This window comes from Haemaphysalis longicornis, unplaced genomic scaffold (assembly GCF_048455015.1).
Source record: "Haemaphysalis longicornis isolate Haplotype H1 unplaced genomic scaffold, Haemaphysalis longicornis Haplotype H1 scaffold_1, whole genome shotgun sequence".
In the NCBI taxonomy this organism is placed as follows: Eukaryota; Metazoa; Arthropoda; class Arachnida; order Ixodida; family Ixodidae; genus Haemaphysalis; species Haemaphysalis longicornis.
Window position 1 is genome coordinate 308530846 of NW_027526203.1, and position 21867 is coordinate 308552712.

At 49.2% G+C, this 21867-nt stretch overlaps 1 pseudogene; it reads right to left on the reverse strand.

The window, feature by feature from the left end:
- Window positions 1-871: 871 nt before the first annotated feature.
- LOC144159362 (uncharacterized) lies at window positions 872-20940 on the reverse strand (annotated as a pseudogene).
- Window positions 20941-21867: the final 927 nt, after the last annotated feature.

A 21867-nucleotide genomic window follows, 5' to 3' on the forward strand; every position in this document is an offset into this window, starting at 1 on the left:
GTCGACGTCGTCGTATTAGTCGTCTGATGTAGTCATGGTACTAAAACACCGGGAAACTCGTTTACGCCTCGCACTAGAACGTAACGCGTGCTCAAAGAACACCGGGACACTCGTTTACACCTCGCGCTTGAGAGCTTCGGGCTTCAAAGACAAAAGGCTTTTAAAGCAAAGTTGTATACCTCTATCCTCCGCCCCCCCCCCCCCCATGGGTTTCATCTCCGTTGGCAAAAACGCCAAGGCGCCAAGAATACGCTTATACACCACATGCTTCGCCCCTCCGCAGGTTTCACGTTAGTGGAGATGGCCCGGGATTTTGTCTTAGTAAAGGAAGAGGATATCATTGACCGAACTGAACAAAAGCATGTAATTACGTTTTTTGCTTTAACAACATGCACATTGATTGAGATAATCCGTAAATGTCTGACTAAATGTTTGGGCCCAGCGTTACGCTCTTGAAAACGGCTGGGCTTAGAACTTGCTTTAATAAAGTGCTATTGGCCAAACGAATTGTGCTGATATTCTCTATCACGCGTAGCAAAAGAAATAAGCGCATCGAGAGGGGCCTGCGGGGCTTTCGGACAAACCTTGTGTGCGATTACGTAAGGGGTTGCGGTGATATCGCACCGCGTCTAAAGACGTTTATTGTACACAACACATCAAATATATACATAGAGGACAGACGCGCCCCCTGGGGGTGAAAGAACACAAAGTAATACCGAAACTGAATATAACATACCCCCTCCCTTATATGTAGTGATTAGTTGTTAGTAAGTGTTAGTAAGAAGCCCCTATACATGCACTGTACATATTTACACGCTGTATACACATACATATTTACACTACATACACACTGTGCTATACACACAGACAACTAGTGGGTCTGATAGTCGTTGAGCCAGGCCGGTGGCCGGCGCTCTCGGGACGGCCGATGGGGACGCTGCACGGCCGGAGATGCTAGTGAGCTCGTAGAGCTCTGTAGTACGCCAAGAGACCGCGGTTGCGGCCCAGGAGAAGGTGGCTGCAGCATGGAAGGCTCCGGCACAGGCAGCTGCGGATCAGGAGCAGGCGACTGCGGTACGGCAGACTGAATGCGCCAGGAGGCGGCGGATGCGACCCGGGAGAAGGCGGTGGCAGCAGGGCAGGCTGCGGCACTCGAACCGGAAGCTGCGGCGCAGGTAGCTCCGAACGTTGGTATGGTGGACTCGTGCCCCTCTCGGGAACCCGGGAAAGCTTGGTAGCGTTCCATGTGCGGCCGTCTGCAAGCCGGATAGAGGCAGGTCCTTTCTTCTCCAACACTTCAATTGGCGACGAAAAGGAGCGATCTCCCTTGAAGCGAACGGACGGCTTCTTGAAATGAACGAAATCACCCACAGCTATCTTAGACTCCTTAGCAGCTCTCCTCCGATCCGTGTACTCCTTGCTGCTTTGCTGTTGAAGCCGGACCCTTTGGCACAGTCGCGCCAGTTCCTTTGCTGGGTCTTTTGCAAACGCTGGTGCCGAAAACCCCACGACATCCAATCTGGTTCGGGGCATTCGCCCATGCAGCAGAACTGCTGGGGCAACCCCAGTGGTAGCCTGTGGAGTACAGCGTTATATAGCGAGGTAGTCCGTGACTGCTTGTCGGATAGGTCGACTTTCGAGGAGCGAAACTTGGATGAAATTCTTCAAAGTTCGGTTGAACCTTTCGACTTGCCCATTCGCCTGGGGGTAGTATACAGACGAATGCGACAGCTTGATGGCTCGGTTTTGAAGAAAGGTTCTAAATTCACGTGAAGTAAACTGTGTCCCATTGTCGCAAACAATCTCCTCCGGGTATCCTTCACGGGCAAAAACACTGGTTAAGAAGTCTTTCACGGTGCTTGTGGCCACTTCGCTGCAAAAATATATCTTCGGCCATTTGGAATGGTAATCGACCAACGTTATAGCAAATCCGCTATTGTGAGGTGCATGTTCCAACGGGCCAACAATGTCTAGGACCAGTTTCTGCCATGGCCTTTCCGGCCAGTCAACAGGCTGCAATGGCGCTGGCGATGTTTTGGCGGACTTATCTGCCTCCAGGCAGATGTGACAGTTTTTCACGGCAGATTCAGCTTGCTTGTCCATTCGTGGCCACCAGAACAGCTCACTAAGTCGCGCCTTTGTGCGCGTGATGCCCAGATGTGTCTCATGGGCGACAGCGATGAACTGAGCCGTGAGCGAGGACGGAACAACGAGGCGCTCTGCCTGCAGTAGAAGGTCATCAACAACAGAAAGTTCTTCGCGCACAGAGTAGAAAGGTTTTGCCTCCTCTGGTACAGACTTTTGTGGTGGCCAAGCACCGAGCACGAACGACTTGACAAACATCGTTGAGTACGGCTTGCTTGAAGCCTTCCTTCGTCACGCAAGCCGGCTCGACCAACGACCCAATTTATTCCTTGGCCAGCTGTTCCTCCACCGTAGGAGCTGGCAGCCGAGAAAAAGCATCTGCCACCGTGTTGGTGGACCCCTTGCGGTACTCGACAGTAAAATTGTAACATAGGAGTCGTGCACTCCAGCGTGTAATTCGGAGTGGCCTTCTTCCACGTCCTCTCGACGACAGCAACGATACCAACGCCTGATGGTCCGTTCGAATCTTGAAATGGCGACCCAAAAGGTAAGTGTACCATCGTTCGCACGCCCAAACGCATGCCAATGGTTCGCGTTCACCGACCGAGTACTTTCTTTCCGCTGATGACAAGGTACCAGACGCAAAAGCAACTGGGCGGAGCTCGTGGCCATTTTGCTGCTGCAGGACGGCTCCCAGCCGATAGTCGGAAGCGTCGGTCGACACGATGACTGGAAGAGTGGGATCGAAAATGTGTAAAACTGTACTTGAAGAGAGCATTTGCTTGACCCTCCGAAAACTGCTGTCTGCTTCGGCTGACCATATGAACGGCTCATTCTTGCGAAGCAGGACGCGCATAGGCTCGCCCACCTGGGACAAGTGTGGAACGAACTTGGAATAGTATTCTACAACACCCAAGAATGAACGGAGGGCGGCAACGTCTGTTGGCACTGGAGTGTTACCTACCGAGTCTACTTTCTCTGGAAGTGGCGAGATACCATGCGCCGTGACCTTATGACCTAGGAAAGAAAGTTATGGAACGTCGAAGAGGCATTTGTCGTTCAATTTCAGGCCTGCGTCCTTGACTTTCTGCAAGACCATTGTTAGGTTCGAAAGATGTTCTTCTGCACTTTTCCCAAAGACTATCACATCATCAATGTAGAATAACACACCGGGGCAGCCATCAAGAATTGCGGCCATCATCTTCTGAAAGGCCGCTGGGGCGGAAGCTAACCCAAAACAAACTCTTTTGAACCGAAAAAGCCCTTCATTTGTGATGAAGGCTGTCAGGTCCCTGCTGTCAGGGTGCAAAAGAACCTGATGGTAGGCAGAAGCCAAGTCAAGTTTTGAGAAGTGTGTCGCGCCTGCCAAGGCATGAAGAAGTTCCTCTGTATGAGGCAACGGGAAGCTGTCTGGTACAATAGCCTTGTTAGGCTCCCGAAGGTCAACACAAATCCTGATACTGCCATCTCTCTTGTCAACGACAACAATGGGCGAAACCCCTTCAGAAGCATCGATACGTTTGAGGATGTCAAGGCTCAACAACCTGTGAAGTTCATCCGACACTGGTTCCCGAAGTGAATATGGAAGACTGCGAAGCTTCGAAGCTACCGGCTGCATGCCTTGCCGAGTCTTTACACTATGCGTGAACCACTTAGCAAGGCCCAACTCAGCACTGAAAAGTGAACCGAAGTCGTGTGCCAAGGCTGGCGGAAGGTTTGCTTGCCTGGGTTGCTCTATTGACGGCGTTGGAATGTGACAAGGTGTCGGGTCATTGACACGCGGGGACGGGGCAACGGACGTGTGCAGGCACTCGAGAGTGGAGCCCTGAATTCGAAGATTTAAGGGCTTAATGCCGTCAAGGCTGATCAGACAGGTTCCTTGGCGAACGATGCAGAAAAGAAGTGGTGCAGAGCGCCCTTTAAATTGAACATCTGCCTGGAAATACCCTAGCACGGAAATCGGGCGCTTAGAATAGTCAAACAAGGTGACGTGCGGAGCTGGGAGGAGAAAACCGGTTTGAAAATGTCGGCGAAAATCTTGCTTTCGACAGAATTGAAACAGACGACCCTGAGTCAACAAGGAACGCCAACTTGACATCCGCTACGCGCACTTTTACGTAAATTGCGCTGAGAGCGTGATGCTGCACAGTCAAAACTTGCTCAGGACTTTCACGTAACAAAGCATCGTCATTGAATCCAACTTCACGAACCATGCCTTGCATTTGTCGCTTGCGGTTGCATACCTTCTGAAAGTGGCAAAATGACCACCGCAAAATGACCACTTCTTTCCCTGCGCTGGGCACTGCGACGCTGATGCGCGGTGATTCCCCGAGCCGCATCGAAACAGTGCGGTGAAACGGACCGGCTATCTCTGTCTCCACGAGGGGGGCGGTGCCCCTGCGGCGCACGTAAACCGCTTGCGCTCCTTGGAAAGTTCTGCTGAAAATGCGCTTGTGGCTGTGAAGAATGGGAATACTGGGGACGACGCCGTACAGAAACAGGCTTGACCGAAGCAGAAAATTCCTTCAGCTCTTCAGCTGCTTGCTCAAACTGAAGAGCGATCCGTACTGCGCTCCCGAACGAAAGGGAGGAACCCTCGAGCAGCAACCGTTCACGTACGCGGTTGGAAGCAACGCCGCCAACGAATCGGTCCCGCAGAGCATCATCTTGTGAAGCGAACGAACAATGCGAAACGAGCTCCCGTAAAGCAGCAACAAAGTCATGAACGGACTCGCCTGCATGCTGGCTGCGGTGGTGGAAACGATGACGATCGACGACGACGTTGCACGACGTCGAAAACTGCTGCCGTAAGGCGATGAGTGCAGAGTCGTACTCGTCAGTAATTTACCCGTTATACCTCGGTGGAACGGGATGGGTTTCAGTTCATGAGCCCGTTTAATAAAGTAGCGGGTGCAGGAGGCTTCTCTTGTATTGCCGGTGCTGCGGCGCTTGCTGGTGCTAGTGCTGGTGCTGCGGCGCTTGACCCTGCAGGTTAAATCCCGTAAACACGCTGGCCTTCCGCCCCCAAACAATGCAGAAGAATGGCCTTGCGTCGCTCTGGTGGGAACTCAGCTGCTCCGGACGCTAGAAGGTAGACTGTTAAAGTCTGCTCCCACTCCTCCCATGAAAGTGACGGACGGCCAGGCGTCGGGAGGAACGGCGGCGGCGGCGCAAGGCCGGCGAAACTCATGGCGGGGCAGATCCGGACGGCACTCGATGCTGAAGGTAGCTTGACGTGTTTTTATCCCATCCTCGTCGCCAATGTGGTGTTTGTGAAGGAATAAGAAGCACCGGCAGCACCACCGTACGAAAGACGTTTATTGTACACAACACATCAAATATATACATAAAGGACAGACGTGGCCCTGGGGGTGAAAGAACACAAAGTAATACCGAAACTGAATATAACAGAGAGAGAGTACTGCAGTTGCGGTCACTCCTCTCTTCACCTCACGCTACAGTCCCCGACGAAACGACGCGCGAGATGCGATGGGCAGGAGCGAAGGTCACCAGTGTGGCACCGGGTGAAGGAAAAACACCCACAAGCTCCAAAGAGGTCTCCTTTCCTCAAATTAATTTCTGAAAGTAACCCTCGAACCCACGCTGTCGAGCACCGCAGCGAGTGAGGGTGGCGTTGCAGCGTATACACGTGAAAAGCTCTCCTGACCACGTCCTCTCGGAGGCGAAGCATGTGATGGAAAATAGTGTCATGTGCTATTCCTCCGGATATTATTGGTACACTGCGATAGATGTCAATTATACTTGCGGGGATTATAGGATAAGGCCTCGGAGCAGGCCGATAAACGCTTGACCTCGCCTTTCTCAGAGTGATGGAAAATATCGTGCCAGTATCGCACGCCTGCGCTGTCTATTCGCGTAATGTCATGTGGTCGTCCCGCATTTTTAAATATTAGCATGTAAAAGTTTGTCCAGGACGCGTAGCTTAAGTCGAGTCTGCTAGATTGAACACTTTCTACTCCGCCTGTCCCTCGTTGTTCACCTGATTTTAAAGAAGCATGTATGTAAGTAGAGGCCTGAAGAAATAAACTCGTACAGTCATTTGAAACAGAGTCGCGTTGTTGGAGAAGACCAACATTCACCAACCACGAGTATCTTTACGGAAGTCAGCAGATATATTGTTCACAAACCCTGAGCAACCCTCACAATATTCCCTTGCAATTTTTGGTTGTTGTTCGCCTAGCTTTGCGAACAAGCAAAGCAAAATAGCTAAATAAGATAGCAAAACAAAATAGGAAAACAGAATACAACATTTGAAAATATCAGGGCTACAGTAAAAAAGAAGTGCAGTAAGAGCCTGAAAACTATCCCAAGATATTTTATTTTTCAAACGATAAACGCGTTAGGAAGTTGTTTATTTGTATATTCCAGGTTAAAATAATTGTGAGGGTTTCACATCAGTGGACTTCACAGGCAGCATTTGCATTTTGTACCCTCCTTTTACGGCTTCTTTTTTTCATTCTTCCCTGCGCCCAGTATAAAGCTCGTATCTCTTGCTAAAAAATCGATGCTTACAAAATGCCGATCTCAGGCTAGAAGTGCGGTAAACTACTCTGAAGTGCCACATCTGATTTTAGTATCTCCATTTGGATGCGGCACCTTGAATGTCTTGAAGCACCTGCCACGAGCAAATTGAAGCACCTGCCAGGAGTGAACGAAACATACCAATCACCTGAGGTAAGCTTTTGAACCGAATGTTGAAAATAAACAGAAGTGCGCGCATTTACATTCTGGTATATTGAAACAGATTCGGAGTGCGTTCAGGGCTCGCAATGAGTTCATGCGTTCTTTTTTCTTAATCTTTTATGCGCTCTCAGAATTCCTTTTTAAACGTGTGTTAGAGGATCGCAAAGCCACTCGAGCAGGGAGAAACAGCCGTAAAAGCTCCCAAGAAGACGGTAACGATACTCTTCGCCCTGTTGTGACCTAGCCAGAGAGGCTCTTGCCTCTCACCTGACAGGAACGACGCTGCCGTGAAAGCCTCGATAACAGCGCTTGTTTGGCCCAAGACAAATTCTCGCTGCCGCTGATATCCTTCCGTCTTCCCCTTTAAGCCTGCTGAATGCCGCCCCTGACGTCACAGTATGCGTTAAACTTGTTATAAAACCTCGCCTATAAGAATTTCTGACCGAGAATCTCAAGAGCAACGAAATGAAAAGCCAAGACTTCTTGGGGCTCACGCAGAACATTCTATATCTGATGTCTGCGACATCGTTTTTCTCCCTTTCTTGTTGGTGTCAACTGAGCTGCTTTTTAAATTTTTTACTGAATAAAAAACAAGAGTGCTTCACCCGCGGCGTATCAAATTTCCGCATTCTGCTTTCATCTAGTGAACCTTGACGGAAGTTGTCAAAAAACTCGATTTTTCTTTTTGATTTGACTTTTTTCCCAGTATTTGCGTCCTTCTATACCATCCAATTTTGCTAGCCCTTCCTCCCTTCCGTGTAGCGGGTATCTCCTTCTCTCTTTTTTTTATTTCCTTTACGACTAGATAAGTTCCTGTCCTCTTTTATTTTTTTCCGTACGGCTTTCTGCCGCAAATCACGCAAGCAATACTTATTTTCCGAATATTTTCTCTTGCGCAGTTCTGCATATTACCTGATTTCAGTGGCTCGAATTTTACGCTGCAAGGGACGACGGCTCGTTAACAAGGAGTTCATAGACCTTGTTCTCAATCTTCAAAGAGACCTGATTATCCACCGCCAGTGCTTGACAAGAGGAAGAATATACGGCTCCGAAAACCGGGGAAGGGGTGGCTGAAGGGAGGAAGCTTGGTCCAGCTTGGTAGTCGCACCCGAAGGTCTGTGAAGCCTGTCCCCCTCTGAATTTAGCGGCAGCATGACTGGGAGTCGGCTTTGCGGGTGTCAGAAGGTTTGTTCCAAAATTGTCGTTGCCGAGTAGAAAGAACAGTAAAAAAAAGAAAAGAAAAATGTGCCACTATCCTCCATTTTGTGTAGTGCAAAACGCTTGTGGAATACGTGGAGCGTAAACAGGGGCCCCTATTGTGGCCGCAGGGAAGATTATGAGGATGCACATCTTGGCATTGTGCTGATCGTGTCACGAAAAACGTGGGACAGAAAATGGACGTTCCAACTTTGCCGTCGGTTTGGGGAGGTGAACGAAATCAAGATAATCTTTTGACAGGGCGGGTAATTCCTCGCTGATCGCGCTTCTCATGCTGGCAAGGCGAACATACACAACTTATAAAGTGAATAATCCAAAAGTAAACGTGCGTCACCGGTGAATTTTCTGCCTTGAAGAGGCATTCAATATCGCTGATGCTGTGGTATTCCATGGTAAGAACAGTTCGCATAGGGCGTTGGCGGTTTTCATGGATTTGTTTAAAACCAGAACGGTGGTTCCTTTTCAGTGTTGATAGGTATTTATCGAAAATATATAAGCCTAAATATGAGCATCAGCTCGGAACACAGCATCTTTTTTTTGTCGTTGTTAGCAGTCAGACCCATGTACGCAAACGGATCTAAGCAGTCAAAACCTCCGAATGCAGTTATAGGCGGTGGTGCCATCCCAGGCAGCACAAGACTGTCGGTGTAACTCAAGGTGATGTACTTTGGCCAGTCATTTTCTATCCGGGCTTTTTCCGACAGCCGTGTACGGTACGGGTCCAAATGTGGGCCTTTTGGCCGCGTAAGGCCGTGCACCCATGGCTATCCAACAGCCAGTCTCTGTCGGCCAGCCGACCGGCTTGCGTTCGTACGGCCAGACGCCAGCCGTAGAGCTCCGGCCATTCGACAGGCCACACCTGCGCGGCAAAAGTACGGCAGCCGGATGTCAACCGCAATGCGGTCGTTGGACTCCAGCCGGACTACAGCTGCCCGAATGCGGCTGACAAAATTTGCTGGCGTTAGGCCATGCTACGGCCATTGGAGTTCAGCAACGGTACGGTAACTACTGAGGACTGCAGCTGAACCAGATGACTCAGCCGCACTGTGCAGCCGCACAAAGACCACCGCTTTGGGGCCGCTGAAGCCACATCAAAGTGAGCCCGCACGACACCACCAACCGTGCAACCTTCGGCACAGCCTTGCTTATTCATCAGTCTCAGTTGACAGCAAAATTCTTTATGAAACACTGCTGACAATTTGTTGTTCCTATATTTGCTGCGCCTGTTTTGCTGTCGGATGCAGGAAACACTCATTTCTTTGCTATAGCTGGAATATGTGTATTGTCCAGGTCCCGATATCTTGTGTGAAGCCCAGCTGGAATAAACAGGGGGGGGGGGGGAGGAGGGGGGCGCAGCGCGCTAACATTAGGGGGTTGAATTCTACAAATAGGAAAGTGCCGGTTCTAACCAATTTCTTTTAGGAGAAACTTCCTGAACCCTTTCATACTCTGACTAAATCAACTATTTTTACAATACTTGTCTGTCCGGTTTAGTTGTAACAAAACCGGCACGCATGCCTTAAGAGACGTTTTGGCATTCCACACAACACTCACGAACATTCAATATAATTTCCTTCCCACAAAAAGTATGTCCAGTTTTTGACAGTGTTTCTTAGAGATAAAGTTTGTGGTGAGCTTTCACAGGGCTCGGGACGCGTGGTCACTTCAATTCCCATGGGCTTCAACGCAGTACGCGAGAACAAAAAAAAAAAAAAAGCGTGCGTCGGAATTTCCCGCGCAGAGTACGTTGGCCTTCGGCTTATGTGTAAGCAATTGTCGCAGCAGGATGGATAGTGATTCTTGAAAAAGTCGCTGCTGTGAGTCTGATGCCGAGGCTGTAGGTTTTAGTCGACTTAGGCAGGAGGCTCGGTGACAAACGTAGCCAAAAGAATTGCTTTTGCGAATGAATATGCTGACAGATCCTGTGATATGTTTGCTTCGTACTTTCAGTGAACCTATTCTACGCTAAAGTATTTGTTGCGCTCAACTCAGCAAGCCCGGCAGGCGCACGGTGAAGGCAAAATGTTTTCACCAGGTTGTGATCGTTTGGCCACGGTGGCAGTGTCTCAACAAGATATGCCAAATATAACTGTAGTTCTTACCGCAATTTCATTGTCCGGGTACGGCTGCCATAACCAACTTTGCCATTTATTTTGGATTGTAAGCGACGCCGATGGAGCTCCTACAAAAACGGCGCTCCAGTTATCGAGAAAACGCCGCAGTCTTTGAAGAAGTTGCCCTCTATAAGTGCTCTCGCCTCCGCCGGAAAAACATTGCTTTCCCGCAAGAATGACGGCGCGTCCAAGCACAGATTGACCCTGTTTAGTTGTTTATGCAAAGTCGATCGAAGCCTTCCCTGTGAATTTGTGAACTTTGGCACGTGAATGGACGTGCTCCACCTCAAAAGAAAGCGCCCTCGACGTAAGGCGAAAGTGGACAATGTTACCGCATAATGAAATGGAAGAAAATGCTCGAAAATAAAGAATGCTAGCCGAGCGGGTTTCATTGTGTACGTTGACGTTCCTATAGCTAAGTAACGGGTCTAGACTGAAATCTAGTTGCTAGCCGGTATTATAGGCGGTGATCGGTACAATCGGCATTAATTGGTAAGACCGCTCCGTTTTATGCGAACAGTCGCAGGCCCCACTGCGAGTGCAGCGCAGCTGGCGAGTTTGGGGTTAAGCATGGCACCATCTAGCGGAGCGCGCCATCCCTACACGGTAATTTCTTGGCACGCTGGCTCCCATTATCGCCGGCTGCGATGGGCAGGTCGCTATGTATAAAGCCGGTCGTGGTTCCGAATGACACGCTGCTTCTGGTTCTTGCAGTTATATCCAACTTTGTGTTCACGCAAGGAAAGGCGCTTGAGTAGTGCTACATAATTTGTTTAAAACCAAAAGCATAGCAGTGGTAGTTTGCATACAGCAAACCTCGCTTTGTGCAACAAATAAAACATGATCAATATTTCATTGGTGTAGTTTGAAGGCGTAAGGCTCTCAACCCTTCCCATGCAAACTTGCGGCTCGGCCCTGTATATAAACACCTTCCTACAGCTTTAGATTGTAACATGGCATTTCTCGTAAGCCCCTCGAAAACAGCGTCAGCCGTGCTTTGCACTCTAAACGTTCCAGTGGCCACGTTTTCGCACTTTCAGCAGCGTCACTGGCTGAGCGTTAGTCCTTTTTTCTTACGGTAATTGACACTTGGGGAAATCAATTTTTGTACCCTGCTATTCCCATTTACTAAACGATGCCTACAAGAAGGCACTTTTCACCGGGTCTCTATTTATTTATGTGATACCTTCTTCAGCTTTGTATGCCGAACTACGCATCAAATTTGAGACATAATAGCCAAATTCTTCTACAAAGTGCGGGGAAAATCGGCATTAGAAACAATGGCTACAATCATAGGGGGAAGATAATTCCACTCCTATTTATCTAAGAAGAAATGATTTGCGCAACGCGTCACCTTTACAGGAAAGTTAAAAATTTACATAAAGATTCTGGTACCACTTTTGGATATGTAGAATGGCGATTGCATATACTCCTACTTATTAATCTCAGTTTTCGAATAATAGATATTACGAAATAATTCAACCTGAGGTTTCGTCTACGATCTTTTACATCTTACCATTTAAAATTACTTTTGCTTTCCCTCATGCTAAGTTTACAATCCCAATTTCCTAAAACAAATCGCACTGCCATATTCTGTATGTTTTCGAGCGTATCGACCAACTCTTTGGTGTACGGATCAGCAAACACATGCGTACTCCAACATAGAGCACACATGAGTGAAATACTGTTGTTGTTTAAAGTTAGATGGAGGTTCGCTGAAATTTTGTTGAAACTCAAAACACGTGCAGCCTTTACTTTTGGGTTGTGAACGTGCCTAGTTCACTTCAAACCACTCGTTAAATAAACTCCTTGCTATTTATCCTCCCTGGCCGTTCTTAAAGCAGCGTCATTTGCTCTATGCGTATTCCACTGGTATGAACGTTTCCTTTCAAAGGTGACGTGAAAATACTTTTAGTGGCGAAGCTCCTTAAGTCATGAGTCTGTCCATCCCTTGTGTCTCGTGGTACGTGACCGCCGCATGCTTTCGGAGATTCGCAAAGTGGGCCGCGTTGCACGCGCAAGAACCGGCTGCAACCGGCAGCGCAAACTCGGCACCGGGAGCGCGAGCTTGTCTGTGTTCGCCAACGGAGGCGCGAGCGCACGTGCACTGCGAGGGGGAGATCACGCAAGAGATCACGCCACGAACGCAGGCAGTCGTTCTCGGAAATCGAACAAGACGCAAGGACCTTTGCTCGTTTCCTCTCGTCTTGTTCGGGCACAAGTTCGCCCTAAATAAAAGTTCTTTCTTTACCGTTGTGTCCCATCCTACGTGACAAATTGTGGTGGAGGTGCGGGGTAGTCCTCGATGGCGCGGGGTCTTTCACCAGGTCTGGGGCTGGGAGCATTGACTCCGAAAATAAAAGTTGATTTGTACAATGTACGCACACAGTCTTACGTCTTTCTTAATGATGTAATGGGCGAACTTTCACGGGAGAGTTACGGTTACCGATGATCTCCCCCTCTCGAGCTTCGCCCCACTTATCATCATTCATTCCGTGGATATGGCGTGATTTTTTTAACATCCAATGTCATTTCTGAATCGGCACACCAGGACGCTATTCCATTCCAATCATGCTGCAGGTATTCGGAATTATGTTCATTCTCTATAGTCCTGTAAACTACACAGTCAATCGGGAACATTTTGAACGAAGATTTCAGGCCAATGGTAATATTCGTTATATATAATAGAAACAAAAGGGGACCCACAACTGAGCCCTGGGGAATTCCTTTGTTCATGGGAACACAAACGAAAGAACCACCGCTGTGAACGACCGACTGCTGTTTTAGAAAGAAATAGTGGGCTATCCTTGCAATAACCGATTCATTCAGTTTATAGCCCCGCAATTTACTAACAAGAAAGAAATATGGAACAACGTCGAATGCTTCTTTTGAAGTCCAGGAAAATACAGTTGCAACTACTTTACGCTTATCTATTGATAGAACGAAATGATCCGCGAACTCCAAAAGGTACTTTGAGCAAGAAAAACCATTACTGTATCCGTGTTAACTAGGATGCTGGAGATTATGTTTAAACAATTGTGTCATATCCCAAGGGCACCTGAACTCACCTTCAAACACCGCAACTAAATTATAATCCAGGCTTCGTCATTGGCAAGGATCTGTTATCACAAATTCAAAATAACACTTCATAAAATCGGATGAATAAACACAGTGCAGGATACGATGTTGAGCCTACAAATGCACGAGCTTAGTCTCTTCTACGTTTAGTACGAACACAATAATGCAAAATTGTTTTTCGCAGTATTATTGTCACAAGAATTGCCGGAAACGTGCGCGTTTGTGCGCCCTTGCATTTCTTTGGAGGGGAGTGCTTGACATGGCGCCGGTTGAACTCCTACGTGGTGGCCACTTGCTCGACGCCCTTGGAAGCGAGTTATTTTCGGTGAACCATGGCCATCTCGGCTCGGGCATGTATGCCGGGTCGATGTCTTCAATGGTCTCCATTTCTCGAGGGAGCGAATAGCCTCGAGCTCTTGCGTCGACGAGGCCGGCGGGCGAGTCGTGGTGGCGCTATGACTGGCGAGGCTTAGCTCACCCGTCGGTGTGGCACAGCCTTCTTGTGGCAATAAATGGTATTCCGATGGTCTAAAAGGTTAACTGATAATGCCAGGGAGTCCTTGCACCTTGCCGGTTCCCCTAGTACCACTCATTACTGCTAGACAAACGAAGTTCGTTCATTTAAATCGTAGAAACTCCGAGCGGATGAAAAACGCCTCTGCATCGCTCGGCTCCCTAACGGCTTTTTCTTCGCCGGAGGGAAACACGGATGTACACCATCCGGTCTCCTTCCCAAACACCAGTTGCCAGAAGTGCATGGGTTCTCGGCGCCCAGATGCGTGCCGTTGTTCGGCTGTACACTGTTTACCGAAAGAATGACGGATAACCTGAGACCTTACGTAGGCTGGGCTCCTCGTGAACACCGGTGGCTATATATTCTGCGGCCGTTCGCTTGCCGTAATTCAGCCGAAGACCGCTAAGGAAATGAAAGACGTACAATCTGGGGCCGTACGCCGGCCGGGCTCCTTTATGACACCGGCTGCCCGAAAAAAACGAATATTCTGCTGCCGGACGCGCGGTTCACCGTGGAAAGAGCAAATGCACGCCAGCCGCCCTCCGGCCGGTCTTCTTCCGAGCACCAACTGCCACAGGAATACGAATATTCTGTGGCCGGCCACTTGCCATGCCTCGGCTGAACGCCGCTTCCCGAAGGAAAAACGGATGTCTTAAGGCCGTATGTCTGCCGTTCTTTTTCTGAACATCGGCCGCCGAAAGTAAACTAAATATCTGGCAGCCGGGTACAGGCCGTTGTGTGTCTGAACACGGGCGGCCGAAAAAATACCGAAGTGCTGGTGGCCGAATGTTGGCTGTTCAACGTATGTTCAGTGGCTGCTAGGATCTGGATGCTGGCCGGACATGCCAGAAAGCGGCCATAGATGGTTTTGGGACACACAAGCCTGGTCTGGGGACACACTTTCTGTGCTGTCTGGGCTGGAACTGCGTGGGCCGTATAGTTGCGCTCTGTTATTGGCGTCTCGAGCGCTCAAAATTGCACGCACTGTTTGAGTGACCATTAGCTTTATCACAAGCTAGTTTTTTATTTGTCGAACGGTGCCAAAGATTATTTGCGGACCACGTTTATCGCGACAGTTGTCAAACATGCAGTGGTGCATAGGGCGCATATCAGCGAACATCTACGTTGTGAGTATGCGGCAGTGGCGTAGACTGGATTTCTTTCCAAGTTTCCGGGCGCATATCAGCGAACATCTTCCTTATGAGTATGCATCAGTGGCGTACGCGCAATTTGTTTGTGAGTTTCGGAGAAAGAAACGGCTCACAAAAATGTAAAAATGTAAGGAGAGCAAGCGTAACAATTTAAATTAGGAATCAATTTTAATGTTTCAAAAAAAATTATATCCATCACAAGCAGCGTCGTTTGGCCTCGATCCAAGCCATAAATCCTCGACTATTTGCACACCCCTTAAAGAAATGAAGGAGGGGGGAGAGGGGGAGGCGAGGCGCGTGCCTTTCCCATCCGCGTAAGGAACGTGTGCACGGTTTGTTTACCGTGCACCACAATATGTTTTAGCTTATTCATATTAGATTTAAATTGTAAACAAAATTTGTATCAGGATATCCGCAAGATGCATTCAGTCTTCTGAGTTGGCGTTCTTCGAGCACTGTAATAGCGTCATTACACCTGTGTTGCGGCTACTGGCTGGCTTTCTTTCAGTTGTAGCAATAAACCCAGTCGATAGCCACTTAAAAAAGAAAGTCAGGAAAGCAAAGTAGAAACGGAAGAAGTTTCTGATGCGACGAGCAAGTCACGCAGGGCCGCTCCGTGCTGGCGATAACTATAGCTTTTGCAGTGCTTTCAGAAACGAAGGAAAGAGTGAAAGAGTTTATGGGCAAAGTTGCAGCATCCCCTTAACTCACCTCGCGTAGAAACACTGTGCCCGAAGATCTCGGCCTGTTGCGATACCTTTATCGTTCGCCCTCATATAATGTGTACCTTGAAAGGCATTCGGCGTAGAATTTTCCTGCCCCGGGAGGCACCTGGCAAGAACTCTCAAATAATGAACATCAGACAACCTTTGTCATTGGAAATAGTGGTACGCAATTATTGCGCAATGCCAGTGATGAATTATATATAGTGCAGAAATATGGTGCCTTACTAAACACCTTGAAAGAAAACTTCGGTCAGCCCGACGGAACATGGAAAGAAGCAGGATAGAGTGACGCCAGGGGATTGGGAACTAGCGTCTCGGATTACGGGCTGAACCTACGTGGGAGACGTCATCGATTAAAGAGGAGGAGACGGCTTTGGCCGGTTAGAATGTGCGGTGAACTGGCAAGAGGTAAGAGAAGGGTTACGGAGGGGCTACTAAAAAATGGACTATAAATACGGAGCAAGCCCGCTGAAGAGTTATGGCTTTTTATGCCCATTCCGGTCTCAGAAGTCCACGCCGAGCGCCGTTTGGTTCACCGAGGACGAAATGCACGAACAAGCTCAATTAGCTATGTTGTCGCCCTCCTCTCCTTCTCGCGTTTCCTTCCAACGCCTTAGTCGGCATACGAGTGTAAAATTGACTCTGCAGAGGTCTCTGCTAAAACTTTGCGTACGAAGGGGGCCTGGGAAAGGAGGTGCTTTTGAGTGTTCTCAGTGTGTGCTGCGGTTTCGTTTATTTTTTTTACTTTGGGGACCTGGTTTTTTTACGTTGTTTGTTTGCTTCCGGGTAAAAATTAAACAAATCTGAGCTTCAGGGCCTTAAATCACCCGGAAATCACCCTGGCATCACCCGGATGTGACGGAAGTATAGGTAGGGCTTTTCAAACCCTTTAAGAAGGAGAATCCCATTTTTGGGGTACGTATTCTTGTTTTCTCTCGGCGCTATGCACATGTCGCATAGCTTTTGCGAGTAGTAAGAACGACCACTTGGGTCAATTATCGTTAGGATAGGTGCTCCATACCTTCGGTTATGCCGAGCAATTTTTGTAACGATAGCCTTATCCCATTTTATTTATATTTCGTAAATAAGTTCTGCATGTAAACACTTTTTAAGTTGTGCATATAAACACTTTTTAAGTTCTAACGTACATTCGCAAGCCTTTGTCCGTTTGCTGCGGGGAAGCATCGAGCAACGGATCTTTCGGCCTCCTCGACTCTCGCCTCTGCCGGCACAACAAGTCATCCGCGCACCTGAAGACCTCTGGTCTGAAACCTTGCCCCTGGCGGTTCGAGTGGATCAACTCGAATTGCAATTGTGGATTGCAGTTAACTCGACTGAGGGGCAAAGAATTGATTGGAATATCGCAATATAAGAACGTTTGATATCTGCGAAACATCCATTCACCTGCAGTTGACATTAACAGGCTTACGACAACGATGACGAGGAAGGTGGAGCCAGCGGAGGCGGCGGCGGCGGTGGTCGCGGTGGTATTTTCTGTATTTATTTTCTACATTGGAAAAGATTCAGCCCCATTACTTCCGCATTCATTTTGCAGCTTCAAGCGCCAGCCACATGGGCGTCTGAGCGATTCTGTTTGTGACTCGGCGCGGGGAAATATCTAGCAGGTCGGATGCGCGCGGGAACGACCAATGCGGGAGCCTTTCAGCAGTCAAACCAGTTTTCGGAGCCGGATACGCTTGCACAGACTCGTCCTTCTCGCCGTTCACCATAGCCACCAACCACGGAACGTTAATTCCTGGGCGAATTCAGGCATTCTTACAGCAGAGCTCTATACCTCTACGCCCCCCACCCCTGGTGTCATCGACGTGGGCAATAACGATCCCCATGGGCAAAAACCCCAAGGCGCCAAGACCTATAACGCCGAGAGAATGAGTCAGGCTAATCAGGCATACAGCATAGAGCTCAGAATTCGTTTCAAGAAACCACAAAACAAGCATCGAAGCCGCATCATGAATGATAAGGAGCCTATGAAAAATGCGATGTGTTCCTGGTAAGGATTACGTTTGCAGATTATCTTTGAAGGCTAGGCAGGACTAGTGTCCCTAAATAGGGCAGTTCTCGCCCAAAACGCACAGTGCATGCGTTAGGCTAGGCAGGAGCCAGCATTTACCGCATCTTTGGATACACTTCTGATGCTGAAATGCTTCTACACGCGGTATCTTTGATTCGCATTCGGAACGACGTCAATAGCGCGCAGCCTCACAGCACGGAGGACAAGCTAAGCCTACCAGAGTTGACGCACTAAAACGCATAAACGACAAAATGGCGGCGCCCATGAACCGCCGCAGTGCAAACAAAGTCACGTAATGCGAACTGACCAATGATCATGGTGGCGGCAAGAAACAATAGGAGAAAAGAGTGCCGATACCCTCTACTCTTACCTAGTGACACTTGCTGAGCGCGAGCGACAAGCCTGCCGAGACGACGAGAAAAATTTAATACGTTCCTCCATCACCATTTCTAGTGGTTTACAACAGCTTTTCTGGATATACCATTTCGCTGGGCGAGATGGCAAACCAATTCTTAAAGCAAAGCTTTCTACCTCTACCAGCCAAAGGTTCCTTCGTGGCGTGCGGTACAAGAAACTCCCTACGTGGCTGGGGAGGGGGGGAGGGGGGTGGTCGGTTTTCACTCACGGAGCACAGTGTAGATGGCGCGGCGAATGGTTACCCAGCGTGCCCCGCGCGCATGTGCCTGCTCACACTGGCGGCCTCGTTGGTGGTATCGCTTTGTCGTCTCCTTCAGCGACGGTTGTTTTGGGCCTGTTTTGGCGCAGCTTCGCGTCCATTGCGCGCTTCCTTCGCACGGCTTGATTAACTTGTTTGACAACACCTCCTGGACAACCCGGACCCGACTGAATTAAGTGGTCATACGGCAAAGACACGTTAAGGATTGGTTTGCATGGCGGGAAAACAAAATGTCCAGACCACATCGCACAACTGGCCGCTAGAGAAACGCTTTTGCGCACTGCTTGCCACGAATGGGACTCCGTTTTCTAAATTGGTGAATACCACTTCGGTTGTGTTTTAACAGGTATTACAAAAGGCTTAAGGAGAAACTGGTTCTGATAAATAGCGATAATTAAAGTTGCCGCAGCTTTCTCGCTTGTGTCGCTCGGTGGTGTATAACCCCGAGCTAGCACATCAGGATGGCTAGGTTCCGCTGTATCACCCTTCGAAAGACGCTCCTCTACGTTTTATTTCAGCCGACGCATGGCCGGGCTACAGCGGCGACGTTCGCCGCTCTAGCCAGGCCGTGGCCGACGATGCTGCGTTCGGGACGCCGCCCACGGAAATCCCAGGAAACGGCTGGCAGAATCTCTGTTTTTTTTAATGCAGAGCATTTCAGTAACTCACGATGACACCCGCGTTGTCCCGTCGTAGTCCGCACCGTCGCTGTCCGCACCCCTCCCCCTACACTATATAAAAGAAAATACTATCCGGCGCCAGGTTTCGATCCCTCGACCCTGCCGGCGGAACGCAATGTACATGGTGCTCTACCCACTGCGCCACAGAGCCGACACAGAATGGGACGCTACGGACGCGCCTTATATCGTTGACTCATTCAAATTACTGCTGACGAGCGCTCTCTCGTCAGCAGTTGCCACAAGTGCAACAACATTAACGTAACGCAAACTACTTAACGTCGTGCGTCCCCGGAAATGCTCTGCATTTGATCGTGCCCCTCGCGAGGGGGATGTTTATACAGGAACTCCTACTTCTAGCGGACTCCTGGCGCCCTCTTTCTGCCATTGTAGAGACTATGAGGCGGTCTTCGAAGGACGCCAAATTTGATTTCTACAAAAAATTTTTTTCTGAGTATAAACAGTCAAGTCAACAGAACTGTGTTTCTCTTTTAAGCGCAGCATTCAACAACGCAAACCGGTTCTCTTGAATCTGAATTGGGCAGTTTGATTTGATTTCATTTCATTTATTGAAAGGCCCGAAGGCATTTAATAAGGGGGGGAGATGGGGTACAAAAAAAAAGACGCAACAAACTCGAAGGGTACAAAGGGTAAACATTCAGAGAACAATGGCAATACAAAGGGTACGACATACATAGTACAAAGTAAACATTACCAAGTACAAAGTAAAGGTACAAACGGTAAACATTCGGAGAACAATGACAACCGATTAAACAGTACTAAAAAGTGTTTATAGAAAATACCGGATGGGGAACAGTACATTCAGTTGGATAGCGACGTGCGGTTGTGGTCTAGTTTATTGCAGAAAGTTGGCCGGTTAATGCAGTGACTATATTATCATCGCGTAGATTGTTCCACAAATTGGGAACAAAGAAGGGGATCATTCTAGAAGTGCGTCCGTTGATTGGGGCGATAGGGTGGCTGTGTATTATGCGGGATGAAGTTCTGTGTGACGGTTGCAGGAGGACGTGCAGGGATTGAGGATTGCAAAAAAGCATGCACATGACACAGTCGAGAAATGATACTGAAATCTATGAAATCATGGGAACAGCTACACAGACACAAGCCCAATTGCTATCATAGCCTCCTTGCCTCGCCATGCCTCAACTTGCAGCCCTCTCGGGCTATCCCACACAACAAAAAGATAATACAGCCTAGAACATATTTAAAATCAATTTTAAGCGTGCGAAACGCAACCGAGCAGCCAGCAGAGGACCACGTGCAATCGACATCCCGTAGATATTTTGTAAATAAACAACATCCAAACATGTCCCGAGTTTGTGTTTGCCGCTTCCGCACTGCCGGCGCTTTTCACCGGCTCGCCCGGCTCGTCGCTCCAATCGGAGGGCGGAGGGCGGAGCTTCTGCTCTCGGGAACGAACGACCCGATCGTTGGCGGCGGAGGCGCCGTGATTTCGTCGACTCATCGGGCAGCTGACCGCGAACAAAGTTCTGCAGCGATTCCAGGCACTCTGTTTTTATTACTTTTTATTTGCATTGGGCGCGAAAAAGTGCCGGAGACACGAAAAGCGCACTGAGCGAGCCGCACGGTCGCTGTGCAGGCGGTGGCCATGGCCGCGAAGTGGCGGAGGCCGGAGAAGGTAGCCCGAGTGATAGCTTGTTACCGCTACACGAAATTGTACCCAAGTCCCAACCATGGCATCTTATATGAGAACGGAGTTAATGATGCGATGGCGGGTTGAATTAAAAATTGTCATCTGCACCGCTTACGAGAGCGGCAATCGAATATCTGCCGCAGTGTTAAGCCGAACAAATATGTAGGGGGACCTGTAGGCAAACCGGCCGGCTGCTCCCACCGAGCGTCTTGCCACCCACTGTCTCCAGCGCCGCGCGTCGTTCTTTAGCCGCGGTAGCATTTCCACTCACAGCGCCTGCGTCACGTCCATGGTCGCTCTTTAATAAAGCGGCTCACGAGATCAGTACGTTGGGGCACTCACAGAAACTGCCGGCGACGCGGATTCGACAGCGCTACGGCAGCTTGGCTCGGCTAAATTGTAGCGCCCCGCACGGGGCACCTTGAGCAATCTTGGTGACGGTGTTGGCGACACCTTGGACCCCTAGCCCCCAAACATAAGCTGGATCCAACCGTGGCGATGTGTTGTATGGTGAAGGGTAGAAACCACAAATGGTGGCCGTCGGAGCCCAGGTCAAGCTCCGGCGGATGGGCTCCCTGTCAGTCTACAAGGCAGGGAGCTCCGGTACCTCTTTGACTACCAGGGTAAGGTCAAAGAAGAAAGTACCTCCGTCTCCCTGCTTTCCAATGTATCATATGGCATTTTCAAACCCCCCCCCCCCCCCCCAAACGTGATCAGTCACTGAAAAGGGGCCGCACCGAAGTTTCATTCCCACCCCTTCCAACAACTGTCTTTTCAAAAACCGTGAATAACTATGCTCGTTTCCTTGTCATAGAGTCAACTGACTCAGCAAGACCTGTCGCTTCCCTGTCTGTATTCCTGGTTTCGAAATTTCTGCAAAACACAATAGGTGGAAAGTATCAAGCTAAAAAGCTTAGGACGGGAGAAATCCTTGTAGAACTCCATGCCGAACAACAAGCCCTCACCCTTCTTCAACAAACCCGCATCCATGATCTGGACATCAGGGTCACACCCCAACGGAGCCTCAACAGCTCCCAGGGTGTGATTTCTGAGGCAGATCTTCTTACGGAAACAGATGCCGACTTGCTTGAAGGTTTAAAGGATCAGGGCTTCACAGCTGTGCGCCGCCTCACGATACGCAGGGATGATAACATAATCCCCACGAAACATATTATCCTGACCTTTAACCGTTCCTCACTTCCTGAACATATCAACGCA